Consider the following 14,918-nt stretch of genomic DNA (forward strand, 5'->3'; position numbering starts at 1 on the left):
TAAAGCCACTTCAACTCCCCGCTGCACTCTCTACTTCACCTCTCCTTGGCATCGACCACTGTGTTTTCTGCATCTCGGAGCCCAAAGGTAAGCGCCAGTGTTCCCAGGGATGCTTGAAAGAGGGAGAAGTAGTAGCACAAGTAGCTGCCGTTGAACTTCCTCCTTCTCAATGCTAACGTGAAGTCGGCAGGCAGGCGAGCGCCAGCCACGCTCCTTTCTCAGTTTGTACGCTGCGGACACGAGCCCGGTGCTCGGCGCCTTCGTTAGGCCTCTTTAGTAGCCATTGTCGCGCTTTCATTCTGCCGGAGTCGAAGCGCCGTCTACTTGTGGCACAAAGAGCACGGTGCCGGCAGCCAAATGCTCCAGCCGACTGCTTCTGCCGACACACGCCTGGGCTATGCACTTTGCCTCTCAGCGCCATACAGCAGCACATTCGCTCTAAATGTAAAGGGAAAGATTCTCGGCTACGTCTGGTACAGAGAACAGCTTTAGTTCAACGGGCTTACCCAGAGCATGCCCCCGACGCGTGGGAACTTGTATTTGCACCACATTCCAGTCGCAGTCCTCTTTCCTTTACAGGCTACACAGCGCCGGCAGATCGCGGTGCTCTCTGCACCTGCCTTCTCACTTCCAAGTAGCACCGCGCACATTAGAGCCTTGCAGCGAGAGAAGACGCGGATAGGCGTCTCGCCCAGAAGAACGTGGCAGGGCGAAAAGGTGTTCTTTTGTCTTCCTCGTCGCCCAGAGTGTGCTGCTGTGTTGAAAGTCTTGGCCAGCGAAAAGCTACACCAGCAAGTATTTCTCTCCTGATGCATTGCGCTGAGCGAGAGCTGAGGAAAATCCTTGCACAGCACACTGTGGATGCGTGCAGTACACACGCTGAAGAGCGGCACGGCTAAAAGTCATCGCTGGGCTTCAGTTCTGTCCAGACAGCAGAAGGCGAAGAACGAAGCAGCTGGGCACCGGCTGCATGTACTCAGTGGAGCGAATTTCACATGTCCAGCCAAGAGCTGCTTCACAAGCAGATTCAGCTCAGAATGCTCTGGCTGCTTCACAAAGGAAGGTGCTGTGTTGCACTCCTGGACACTACCTGGTCAGTAGCAGTTTCTTACACCTTCAATGCTGCAGAGTCCATGCAGCTGGAGCACGCCCAGAAGGACGCGTCCAGCTAGAAGGCGTTCTTCAAGTACCCCCCTCTTCCAAGTAGCCTTGAAACTGAGCAAAACACACTGCGGCTCGGCAGCTTCCTTCTCAGAGAGACGTGCCGTCACATTATGCACTCTCGCAGCTCAGTTGCCCGCTTTCAGCAGCTGCTCCCAAAGAAAAAGGCTCCAGAAGTAAAAGCAACTGCTGGACTGCCCTTTCCCCTTGCCTCACGTGAAGCACCAGAAACTGTCCGCTGCACTCTCGATTTCCATTCTCCGTCGCATCTACCACTGAAATGTCTGCATCTCGAAGAATAAACCCCGGCACAATTCTTTCCAGGGAAAGCTGGAAGAGAAATAGGTAGCAGCACAGGTAGCTGCAAGTTTCCGACTGCTAACGTGAATCCGAAAACAAGCGAGTGGCAGGCACGCTTCCTCTTGCAGCCTGTGCGATGCCCACACCAGCTCCGTGCTCTGCCTTCGTTCTTACGCTCGTCGTAGCAGGTCGCGCTTTCGTTTTGCTGGAGACGACCCGTCGTCTAGTTCTCGCGCAGAGAGCGCGGTGCCGGCAGCCAAATGCTGCAGGCTGCTGCTTCTGCCGAAACACGCCTGGGCTATGCAATTTCTCTCTAGCGCTAGGTAGCACAACATTCTGTCTGCGTTGTGGTCTTTATCTTAAGGGAAAGATTCTCGGCTACGGCTCGCCCAGAGAACTGTTCCGGGACAATACATGTGTTTTATTACCCCTTCTCGCAAGAAGACTGTGGTGCTGCGTTGGAACTGTTGGCTAGTTCATCATGTGCTTCCCTCCTGATGCATTTTGCTGAGCGAGAGCTGAGGAAAATCCGTGCACTGCGCACTGTGGATGCGTGCAGTATACACGCAGAAGAGCGGCAAAGCTCCTAGACATCGCACACACCAGCCCAGTGGCCTGGGGCTGCGTTCTTCTCCCTTACCGGCGCTGGACAGAACTGAAGCATTCAGCTTTGGCTCTCTTCAGTGTGTGTGTACTGCACGCATCCACAGTGCGCAGTGCGCGGATTTTCCTCAGCGCTACGTGCAAGTACAGCCTTTCTGCTTCGCAGAGCCCAACTGTCCGCACAAGCTCTCGCTCAGAGAAATGTGTCAGGAGAGAAGCACTTGCTGCATTAGCCTTCCGCTGGCCAACAGTTCCAACGCAGCACATAGTCTTACTGCGAGAAGGGGTAATAAAACTCACGCTTTCAGCACAGCAGCACAATCTGGGCGACGAGGAGGACAAAAGAAGACCATCTTTTCGTCTTTGCACGATTTTCTCTGCCACACATCTATCCACGTCTTTGCTCCCTGCAAGGCTCGAATGTGCGCGGTGCTACTTGGAAGTGAGAAGGCAGGTGCAGAGAAGCACTGCCATCTGCCGGCGCTGTGCAGGCTGTAAAGGAAAGAAGACTACCCCTGGAATGCGGTGCAAATACAAGTTCCCACGCGTCGGGGTAAGCGCCGGGTAAGCCCGTTGAACTAGAGCTGTTCTCGGTGCCAGACGTAGCTGAGACTCTTTCCCTTTACATTCAGGCTACAAAGCAAAGAGAATGTGGTGCTACCAAGGGCAGCGAAGGAAAGTGCACAGCCCAGGTGTGTTTCGGAAGGGACAGCAACCTGGAGCGTTTCTCTGGAGGGTTTCTCTGCCGGCGTGCCCTCTGTGCGACAAGATGACGACGGTTCGACGCCGGCAGAATGAAAAGAACGAAATGGTACGAAGAGCATAAGAATGAAGGCAGAAGCACCTAGCTGGTGTGTGCATAGCACAGGCTGCAAGAGGAAGCGTGGCTGCCACTCGCTTGTTTTCAGATTCACATTAGCAGTTGAAAACAGAAAGTTCAACTTGCAGCTACATGTGCTGCTACCTATTTCTCTTCCAGCTTTCCCTGGAAAGAATTGTGCCGGGGTTTATGCTTCGAGATGCAGACATTACAGTGGTAGATCCAACGGAGAATGGAAATAGAGAGTGCATCTGAGAAGGAAGCTGCCGAGCCGCAGTGTGTTGTGCTCAGTTTCAAGGCTACTTGGAAGAGGGGGGTACTTGAAGAACGCCTTCTAGCTGGACGCGTCCTTCTGGGCGTGCTCCAGCTGCATGGACTCTGCAGCATTGAAGGTGTAAGAAACTGCTACTGGCCAGGTAGTGTCCAGGAGTGCAACACAGCACCTTCCTTTGTGAAGCAGCCAGAGCATTCTGAGCTGAATCTGCTTGTGAAGCAGCTCTTGGCTGCACATGTGAAATTCGCTCCACTGAGTACATGCAGCCGGTGCCCAGCTGCTTCGTTCTTCGCCTTCTGTGCTCTGGACAGAACTGAAGCCCAGCGATGACTTTTAGCCGTGCCGCTCTTCAGCGCGAACACTGCACGCGGCCACAGTGCGCTGTGCACGGATTTTCCTCAGCTCGACGTACAATCTTCTTGCTGTTTCACAGGGTCCACACTGTCCGCGTAGGTCCCGCTCAGCGAAATGCGTCAGGAGAGAAACACTTGCTGGAGCAGCTTTTCGCTGGCCAAGACTTTCAACACAGCAGCACAATTCGGGCAAGAAGAAAGAGAAAGGAAGAATATCTTTTCACCCTGCCACGTTCTTCTGTGCGAGACGCTTTTCCACGTCTTCTCTCCCTGCAAGGCTCTTATGTGCGCGGTGCTACTTGGAAATGAGAAGGCAAATGAGGAGAGCACCGCGATCTGCCGGCGCTGTGTAGCCTGTAAAGGAAAGAGGACTGCCACAGAAATGTGGTGCAAATACAAGTTGCCACGCGTCGGGGGCAAGCTCCGGTTAAGCCCGTTGAACTAAAGCTGTTCCCTGTGCCAGACGTAGCCGAGAAGCTTTCCGTAAAGATGCTGGCTACAAAGCAAACAGAATGTGGTGCTACTTCAGCGCTAGAGAGAAATTGCATAGCCCAGGCGTGTTTCGGCAGAAGCAGCAGCCTGCAGCATTTGGCTGCCGGCACCGTGCTCTCTGCGCGAGAAGTAGACGACGGCTCGTCTCCAGCAAAACGAAAGCGCGACCTGCTACGACGAGCGTAAGAACGAAGGCAGAGCACGGAGCTGCTGTGGGCATCGCACAGGCTGCAAGAGGAAGCGTGGCTGCCACTCGCTTGTTTTCAGATTCACATTAGCAGTTGAAAACAGAAAGTTCAACTTGCAGCTACTTGTGCTGCTACCTATTTCTCTTCCAGCTTTCCCAGGAAAGAATTGTGCCGGGGTTTATTCTTCGAGATGCAGACATTACAGTGGTAGATCCAACGGAGAATGGAAATCGAGAGTGCAGCGGACAGTTTCAGGTGCTTGACGTGAGGCAAGGGGAAAGGGCAGCCCAGCAGTGGCTTTTCCTTCTGGAGCCTTTTTCTTTGGCAGCAGCTGCTGCAAGTGGGCAACGGAGCTGCGAGAGTGCATAGTGTGACGGCACGTCTCTCTGAGAAGGAAGCTGCCGAGCCGCAGTGTGTTTTGCTCAGTTTCAAGGCAGCTTGGAGCAGGGGGGTACTTGAAGAACGCCTTCTAGCTGGACGCGTCCTTCTGGGCGTGCTCCAGCTGCATGGACTCTGCAGCATTGAAGGTGTAAGAAACTGCTACTGACCAGGTAGTGTCCAGGAGTGCAACACAGCACCTTCCTTTGTGAAGCAGCCAGAGCATTCTGAGCTGAATCTGCTTGTGAAGCAGCTCTTGGCTGGACATGTGAAATTCGCTCCACTATGTACATGCAGCCGGTGCCCAGCTGCTTCGTTCTTCGCCTTCTGCTGTCTGGACAGAACTGAAGCCCAGCGATGACTTTTGGCCGTGCCGCTCTTCAGCGTGTGTACTGCACGCATCCACAGTGTGCTGTGCAAGGATTTTCCTCAGCTCTGGCTCAGCGCAGTGCATCAGGAGAGAAACACTTGCTGGTGTAGCTTTTCGCTGGCCAAGACTTTCAACACAGCAGCACACTCTGGGCGACGAGGAAGACAAAAGAACACCTTTTCGCCCTGCCACGTTCTTTTGTGCGAGACGCCTATCCGCGTCTTCTCTCGCTGCAAGGCTCTAATGTGCGCTGTGCTATTTGGAAGTGAGAAGGCAGGTGCAGAGAAGCACTGCCATCTGCCGGCGCTATGTAGCCTATAAAGGAAAGAGGACTGCCACTGCAATGTGGTGCAAATACAAGTTCCCACGCGTCGGGGGCAAGCTCTGGGTTAACCTAAAACTGTTCTCTATGTCAGACGCAGCCGAGGATCTTTCCGTAATGATGCTGGCTACAAAGCAAACAGAATGTGGTACTACTTCAGCGCTAGAGAGAAATTGCATAGCCCAGGCGTGTTTCGGCAGAAGCAGCAGCCTGCAGCATTTGGCTGCCGGCACCGTGCTCTCTGCGCGAGAAGTAGACGACGGTTCGTCTCCAGCCAAACGAAAGCGCGACCTGCTACGAAGGGCGTAAGAATGAAGGCAGAGCACGGAGCTGGTGTGTGCATCGCACAGGCTGCAAGAGGAAGCGTGCCTGTCACTCGCTTGTTTTCGGATTCACGTTAGCAGCTCGAAACTTAAAGTTCAACTTGCAGCTACTTGTGCTGCTACCTATTTCTCTCGCAGCTTTGCCCCGGAAACAATTGCGGTTAGGTTTATGCTTCGCCATACGGCGGAGAAAGGAAATAGAGAGTGCAGCGGACAGTTTCTGGTGCTTTACGTGAGGCAAGGGGAAAGGGCAGCCCAGCAGTGGCTTTTACTTCTGGAGCCTTTTTCTTTGGGAGCAGCTGCTGAAAGCGGGCAACTGAGCTGCGAGAGTGAATAGAGAGACGGCACGTCTATCTGAGAAGGAAGCTGCCGAGCCGCAGTGTGTTGTGCTCAGTTTCAAGGCTACTTGGAAGAGGGGGGTACTTGAAGAACGCCTTCTAGCTGGACCCGTCCTTCTGGGCGTGCTCCAGCTGCATGGACTCTGCAGCATTGAAGGTGTAAGAAACTGCTACTGGCCAGGTAGTGTCCAGGAGTGCAACACAGCACCTTCCTTTGTGAAGCAGCCAGAGCATTCTGAGCTGAATCTGCTTGTGAAGCAGCTCTTGGCTGCACATGTGAAATTCGCTCCACTAAGTGCATGCAGCCGGTGCCCAGCTGCTTCGTTCTTCGCCTTCTGTGCTCTGGACAGAACTGAAGCCCAGCGATGACTTTTAGCCGTGCCGCTCTTCAGCGCGAACACTGCACGCGGCCACAGTGCGCTGTGCACGGATTTTCCTCAGCTCGACGTACAATCATTTTCTTGCTGTTTCACAGGGTCCACACTGTCCGCGTAGCTCTCGCTCAGCGAAATGCGTCAGGAGAGAAACACTTGCTGGAGTAGCTTTTCGCTGGCCAAGACTTTCAACACAGCAGCACAATTCGGGCAAGAAGAAGGAGAAAGGAAGAAGATCTTTTCGCCCTGCCACGTTCTTCTGTGCGAGACGCCTATCCGCGTCTTCTCTCCCTGCAAGGCTCTAATGTGCGCGGTGCTACTTGGAAGTGAGAAGGCAGGTGCAGAGAAGCGCTGCCATCTGACGGCGCTGTGCAGCCTGTAAAGGAAAGAGGACTGCCACAGAAATGTGGTGCAAATACAAGTTTCCACGCGTCGGGGGCAAGCTCCGGTTAAGCCCGTTAAAATAAAGCTGTTCTCTGTGCCTGACGTAGCCGAGAAGCTTTCCGCAAAGATGCTGGCTACAAAGCAAACAGAATGTGGTACTACTTCAGCGCTAGAGAGAAATTGCATAGCCCAGGCGTGTTTCGGCAGAAGCAGCAGCCTGCAGCATTTGGCTGCCGGCACCGTGCTCTCTGGGCGAGAAGTAGACGACGGGTCGTCTCCAGCCAAACGAAAGCGCGACCTGCTACGAAGGGCGTAAGAATGAAGGCAGAGCACGGAGCTGGTGTGTGCATCGCACAGGCTGCAAGAGGAAGCGTGGCTGCCACGCGCTTGTTTTCGGATTCACGTTAGCAGCTCGGAAACTTAATGTCCAACTTGCAGCTACTTGTGCTGATACCTATTTCTCTCGCAGCTTTCCCTGGAAAGAACTACGATTACGTTAATGTTTCGCCATACGGCGGAGAAAGGAAATCGAGAGTGCAGCGGACAGTTTCAGGTGCTTGACGTGAGGCAAGGGGAAAGGGCAGCCCAGCAGTGGCTTTTCCTTCTGGAGCCTTTTTCTTTGGGAGCAGCTGCTGCAAGCGGGCAACTGAGCTGCGAGAGTGCATAATGTGAGACGGCACGTCTATCTGAGAAGAAAGCTGCCGAGCCGCAGTGTGTTGTGCTCAGTTTCAAGGCTACTTGGAAGAGGGGGGTACTTGAAGAACGCCTTCTAGCTGGACGCGTCCTTCTGGGCGTGCTCCAGCTGCATGGACTCTGCAGCATTGAAGGTGTAAGAAACTGCTACTGACCAGGTAGTGTCCAGGAGTGCAACACAGCACCTTCCTTTGTGAAGCAGCCAGAGCATTCTGAGCTGAATCTGCTTGTGAAGCAGCTCTTGGCTGCACATGTGAAATTCGCTCCACTATGTACATGCAGCCGGTGCCCAGCTGCTTCGTTCTTCGCCTTCTGCTGTCTGGACAGAACTGAAGCCCAGCGATGACTTTTGGCCGTGCCGCTCTTCAGCGTGTGTACTGCACGCATCCACAGTGTGCTGTGCAAGGATTTTCCTCAGCTCTCGCTCAGCGCAATGCATCAGGAGAGAAATACTTGCTGGTGTAGCTTTTCGCTGGCCAAGACTTTCAACACAGCAGCACACTCTGGGCGACGAGGAAGACAAAAGAACACCTTTTCGCCCTGCCACGTTCTTCTGGGCGAGACGCCTATCCGCGTCTTCTCTCGCTGCAAGGCTCTAATGTGCGCGGTGCTACTTGGAAGTGAGAAGGCAGGTGCAGAGAGCACCGCGATCTGCCGGCGCTGTGTAGCCTGTAAAGGAAAGAGGACTGCGACTGGAATGTGGTGCAAATACAAGTTCCCACGCGTCGGGGGCATGCTCTGGGTAAGCCCGTTGAACTAAAGCTGTTCTCTGTACCAGACGTAGCCGAGAATCTTTCCCTTTACATTTAGAGCGAATGTGCTGCTGTATGGCGCTGAGAGGCAAAGTGCATAGCCCAGGCGTGTGTCGGCAGAAGCAGTCGGCTGGAGCATTTGGCTGCCGGCACCGTGCTCTTTGTGCCACAAGTAGACGGCGCTTCGACTCCGGCAGAATGAAAGCGCGACAATGGCTACTAAAGAGGCCGAACGAAGGCGCCGAGCACCGGGCTCGTGTCCGCAGCGTACAAACTGAGAAAGGAGCGTGGCTGGCGCTCGCCTGCCTGCCGACTTCACGTTAGCATTGAGAAGGAGGAAGTTCAACGGCAGCTACTTGTGCTACTACTTCTCCCTCTTCCAAGCATCCCTGGGAACACTGGCGCTTACCTTTCAGCTCCGAGATGCAGAAAACACAGTGGTCGATGCCAAGGAGAGGGGAAGTAGAGAGTGCAGCGGGGAGTTGAAGTGGCTTTACGTGAGGCAAGGGGAAGGTGCAGCCCAGCATTGGCTTTTCCTCCTAGTTCTTTTCTTCAGGAGAGCAGCTAGCAAGCGAGCTGCGAGAGCCAACAATGGGATGGCACGTCTTGTCAGAGAAGCCACGGTCTACAGTGCTGTAGAGTGCTGTGCACAGTTTGAATGCTGCTGTAAGTACACGGTACTTTTGGAACGGCTTCTCTCCTGCCTCTCCCGTCTCTGTGAGCTCTAGCTGGCTTGAACTTGGCCACACTGAAGGTGTGTGCACGTGATTGCGCTGTGAGTATCAAGTCTTCCAGAGACGAGGGATAGTCAACAAATGCTTTCTCACCTGGCCCATCTCTCAGTCCGAACTGTGGCTGGAAACGCTGCTGTGCTGCAAGGGTGGACTTAGCCACTCTGAGAGAATGTGATGACGCTCTGTAGATAGTTGCGAAGGAAAGTGCTGGTCACTGCAATGTTTCGCCTAGTTTACAGACTTTAGAAGGACTCTGAAGGCCAACGCCTTCTTCTAGCACTTGTTCTCTGCGTGCAGCTGCTGCATGTTCGGAAGGGCTTTGGGATCGGCGAGAGGTGGAGGGTAGGATGGTACCTAGAGCTTGAAGGAAAGTGCGTCTCTCCAGGACCTTTGATGCAGTTCAGTGGGTGCGAGTTGCATGTTGAGTATGTTCATGATGGCACAGAAAAGGTTCTGAAAGAAAGAGGCCGTGCTGCAGCTGCCTCGACTTTTGCCGCTTAGAAACTGCACAGCCAACAATGAAAAGATTCCTCTTGCTTCCCCGCTACGCGCAGGATCACATTCTTTTGTGTCTCCAAGAGGCAGGATGCACAGCGGAGCTCTTCCAGCAACTGCTCGCACACGACTTGGGGCGGCGCCAGCGAAGCGCTTGGCTTTTTCCCCGGCACTGTCAGCGCTCCTCGAAACAAGCACACGATGGCGCTGACGACTTGCAAAAGAAGGCCAAGCGCCTGGCGCTGCTCGAAACCACCCCAAGGGCAGAGGCAAGTTGCAAACGTCCCTGCACTCAAATCAACAGCACCTCAGGACAAAAAGATTTCCCTCATCTTCCCCTTCCAAGAGCGGACTCTTCTTTATACCGCACTCCAAGAGGCAGACAAACCTCTTTGGCCCAAACCAATCTTTGCCCTCTCGCAGATTCTGCCCACCAACTTGAAACCATCTGGCAAAAACAGAGCTCAAAACAGTGCGGGCTGAGGAAGATCTTGCTGCCTGCAACTTCAACTGCACCCCTCAAACTAGCAGCACACACGCTGTTCTCAGCACTTTCCTTCTCAGCTCTAGCTACCATCCTAAGCCTTCCCTCTCCCAGAGTCAGGATCCCAAGACAACGGCACCACGGACTGCTCACACACTAAAGGCACCAGGACAAAAGGCTCACAAGCTTGGCCTTTGCATTCCCACGGACAGCTCAACAGCTCTAAGCCAGAGAGAGCTCTGCCTCTTGGGAAAAGCCTTTAAAATCCCTAAGAGCACCTGATGTGCACATCCAAACCTGCTCTCCTTGCCAAAGAGAGCAACTACAAGCCCATCTCCAAAGAAACGGCATCCCCTCCTCCAAAATACAACACATCCATCCACTGATCCACCTCCAGTACAGAATAGGTCCAACAGTTGCCCCTACACGCCCAGGGGCCAGAAGAGAAATGTCTTGCCGGACTATTCCTCCCAATGCTACCTTAACATCTGCTCCAGCAACAGTGGCACTATGTCCTTGCCTTGGCAAGGAAAGGCACTCCGAGTCTCTTGGCCTTGCCTTGCCTTCAGTACCTTGTCTAGTTCTTCTTAAGCTACCCTTGCTCTGCTTCCTTTGCCTCTGCTGCCTTGCCTTGCACTACCTACAACTTGCTGGCTTTGCTTTGCCCTGCCTACCACTCTTGCCCTCGCCTTCCATGCAGGCAAGGCGCTGCAAAGCAAGTGCAGGCAATTGTGGACAAGTCAAGGGAGAGGTAAGCAAGGCCAGAGCAGTGAGGGGAAAGCAAATGGAGTGGTAGGCAAGAGAAGGCCCAGACGTTAGAGGCAAGGCTGGCCGTAGGAAGGGAAGTCCACTGATGGGTGGCCAGGCAGAAACAAGAAGGGCTCGGCAATCCAAGGCCCTGGAGGAAAGCAGTAGGCAGGTCAAGGGCGGGGCATGGACGTGCAAAGGAATGCAAGGCTCCAGAGAGCTAGCAGGGCAAGGCAAGGAAACTGTTGTGTTGCCAAGGCAAGGCAAGGATAGGCAAGGCAGGTGAGAAGTACATTCGAGGACTGCTGGTACACAAAAGCGGCCAGGACCAACTGCTCTGTGTGGCCTTGCTTGGCGAGGCGAGGCAGGGCAATGAGGGTCCTAGAAGGAAAAGGAAAGGTGAGGCCAGAGCTAGACGAATGTGAAAGGAAGTCAGGTGGGGGATGGGTGAGCAAGTCAATGCAAGGCAGGGGAGAAAAGGCAGGTTGAGGGAAGGCTACAGAGGGGGCAGCAAGGAAACGCAAGGCATGGGGAAGCATGTGAGGAGTGAGTGCTGCCAGCCGGCTGGGATGGCAGGGGCGGGGCAACTGCAAGTAGCATGGCAGGGATGTGGAGGGGGGTGTTAGTGTGCGGGAGGTGTGTGTGTGTGTGTGCAGCGGAGTGCAGGGTAAGTGCAGGTGTGTGTGTATGTGCATAGGGGGGTTTTGTGCCAGGTGCTGTGCCGGGGGGAGCCGTCCTACCGCCAAGAAGGTGTGGGAGTGAAAGGAGTAACATAGATGTGTCTTTACAAAGAGACCGTGTGAATCTGTCCTTAGACAAGGCTAGGAATTTACTGGTAGGGGCGTAACAGAAGAAAGTCTTAGTTCTAGAAACTGTTACTAATCGACAGAGACTGTTGCTTAGCCAAGGCCGTGTTAAATTCCTGAACCTAGAGCAAGGCAGCAAAGACTTAATAGCATTAGGAATAGTTTCGTTTTCTTCCTTTTCCATACCAAGAGGGGGGTGCATATTAGAGGGGAGCATAGAGTAGGCAGTTCCGGAAGTCTGTAATTCCCGAGTACCTCCGAGGGTGCTGTTGCCAGGAACTTCGCATCAAAAGGGGGCTGCGTCCCGCAATCAGTTGAGAGACTCCATGGCAAAAGCCCCATGGCCTCTCCCTGTAGTTGAAGAATGTCACAGGCCTCCTCTGTCTCCTTTTTGGTGGATGAAGAAAGTCAGAAAGCAACACTTCTGCCAGAACTCTCCAAGATGCCCCCTTTGCTCCCAGTGACTCCATCACTGGCCGGGAAGCTGTCTTTTCTCCCAGAGGAGTTTGAGATACAGTTAAAAGCCGTGTGGCAGAGAAAAAAGGCAATAATTGGTTTACAAGGGATGGCAAACAAGAGATACCAGAAGCTTTGGCCCTACCAATAGTAAAAGAACTCCGTGAAGAGAGTCCTTGCACCTCCTGAGGATTGCCAGAAGCCTTCCTCATGCTGGATGGTGCTGGGGGTCTTTTTAGACTGGCAAAACGAGCTGTTGAAGGTTGCTTGATCTGTGCTAAAGCAAACAGCCAAGTTACAAAGTAACTTGCCAGGGGAGGGAGGCCTTGGGCTGCAGGTCCCTTCCAAAGATGCCAGGTGGATTTTCCTGAGATGCCCCAAGTGGGAAGGCTTCATGTCTTCTGGTAATGGTATTGTCAGCTAGCAAGGTGGCCAGAAGCATTTCCAACTGCTTCAGCAACGACAGGATCAGGTATTAAGGCATTTTTGGAACAAATCATTCCAAGATACAGCATTGTAGAAGCAATAGACTCAGATAGGGGAACTCATTTTACAGGAAAGATCCTTCAAGGGGTTTTGGCTTCTTTAGGAACACAATGGAACCTCCATAGGCCCTGGCACCCCCAGAGCTCAGCTCGGGTAGAAAACAATGAATAAAGAAATAAACACCTTTTGAAGCTGGTAATAGAAACCAAGATGCCATGGCTAGGGCTTTGGACATTGGCTTTGGCGAGAATGAGAGCCCGAGCCAGAAGAGAGATTCCGTTCTCCCCCTTTCCGTCGTTGTTATGAATTACCCGGCTAAGTCTCAACCTAGTGGGGGAGTAGAGGTAAGTGATGTATATTTAAAACCATCTGTGGCCAGGATACTGCTTCTTGTGAAACCCCTTCAACAGGAAGCTCAGCTGGCACAAGCCCCACCTTTGGACTTTGCTGCTTGTAACATCCAACCAGGAGATTGAGTCCTAGTTAAGGAGTAGAAAGAAGCGCCAGTGGTTCTGAAATGGCGTGGCCCATTCCAAGTGTCACTGACGACAGAAACAGCCGTGAAGACAGCTGGACACAGGTGGACCCGTCACTCTCGGGTCAAGGTCTCTGAAGCCTCAGAGATTTGCACATCTCAGCTGGAGGAGAAGGCCGGGAGGCTGTGACTGACACTCTGCAGGAGTGGGCCGGAGCAGTAGCCAGTGCTTCGACATCAGAGGAAGCCCTGCGTGCCTACCCACAGACCACCTGCTGAAATAGTCTCTATGCGCATCCCTCCTCTAGAATGTCCACTCACTGGGGCGCTAATACTTGCTGGATTCTTTTATGTTAAGTGGTTTCTGTGTCTTCAATTGCCACAGGTGCTGCAGAAGACAACGGGAAAATTAGACTAGCTAATTAGATCACATTATTAAAATATTTTCCTTACTAGTTCTACTTTTGTATGGTCAGCTAAGTTTAGGCCAGGAGTGGGAGAATCAATTTGCAGCCTTCTTAGCAGAAGAAGTAGCAAAAGTTTTTCACCTTAGCAATTGCTGGCTCTGTGGAGGGCCTGGAGGATCTGAAGAGTGCCTGTGGTTGGCTAGCCCAGCTGAACCTAAGTGGTGGCTCAACACCTGACATCAGGTCCATAGTAGGACGGGATTTTGGGCCAAAGAAGGAAGTCCATGGCTATAGGAGAAGGTTTCACGAAGGATGTCTGGACTTCAGGTGGCTCTCTTGAAAGCTGTTTATTGCATAGGCAAAGTTACAGCATTTCAGGGAGTGGCTATCCAGAGCCAGCCCTAGAGCTGCCAGCTCCAGCTGTAGGCATACCTGAAGCCGCTTGCTGTTCAAGTTACAGAGCATTCTATACTTTTCTTTGCAGAGTATCTTAGCACGTAACAACCAATAAGCACCATACACAACACCTTTACATTGGCCTATAGCCTATCATAGCTACTACCATCACCATATTATAGTCATTATTATCCAATCACAAGAGTAAGTTACAATTTAAGCTTCCAGTGGAAAATTCTTAGACCTTTCTTCTTCTTGCTACATCAACATTTCTTGTTTGCCTGCCATATCTTTCTTTTTGGGAAAGACACCTTTTCTATTCACTTATGCTCTTCTTGAGACTTACTTACTTGGTGAAAAACATGTCTTTGTTTGTAATCACATACCTTTGTCCTGCTCCTAAAAATCTCCTTCCAACTCATCTCCAACCTTTGCCTTCTCAGTTACTCAGCGATCACTGTTTCAGCAAAACATCTTTTCTTCTATATCAAAACTTGCTTTCATTTCTACCTCATCCCCAGCTTCTACATTCTCAGACCTTTCTGCCAAGCCTACATACCTGTGAAACTTTCTTACCAAACTTTCATCCTCCCCAACACATGGCCACTTCATTCTTCTCCAACAGGCACTTAATGCCTAAACAGGACAGGGCGGGTCTATGTAGGAAAAGGCGTTTGTCAATTGACTTTCCCTCTGGCTTTAAACAATTGGGATTGAACTCACAATTGCCCTCCTTACAATTGTTCCAAATATCAAGACAATTGCAATCAAAGAGCTGTTCAGCTCACTAATGGTAGCTGCGTAAGGTGTTCTTACCACACTTACCAAAAACATTTGGAAGCCTGTAAAGCAATGGGGAGGGACAAGGGGTTTTTTTGACCACCTATTTTTAAGCTGTCCCCACAAAAATCCCACAAGTAGAAGACATGTTGTTTGTGATTATCAGTGGGAATGGCAACAGCGGATTGGAACTCAAAGCCTTTTAGTGAGTTCTGCTCCAAATCCAAGCAAGCAACTTGCAGATGTAAATGTAGATGGGAACCCTGTGTGGGAGCTTGGAAATGCAAATGCTGTGACCCTTATGGTGGGGCAGCTATTGTTGGAGGACCGTTAGGCCCGGGAATCCTGCTGTATTTTGACCCACCAATTGATGACCAAGGGTAGGAAGGCCCCTTTGCTAATGGAACACGGGCTTTGAAAGGACATGATTGGATTTGTGGCCAACATGCTTAGCTCAGGTTACCTCCAAACTGGTCAGGGATATGGTGTATATCTTAGACCATTGTTCTTTTTGCTACTACAAATTC

Source organism: Coloeus monedula, assembly GCF_965178545.1.
Source record: "Coloeus monedula genome assembly, chromosome: W".
Lineage (NCBI taxonomy): Eukaryota > Metazoa > Chordata > Aves > Passeriformes > Corvidae > Coloeus > Coloeus monedula.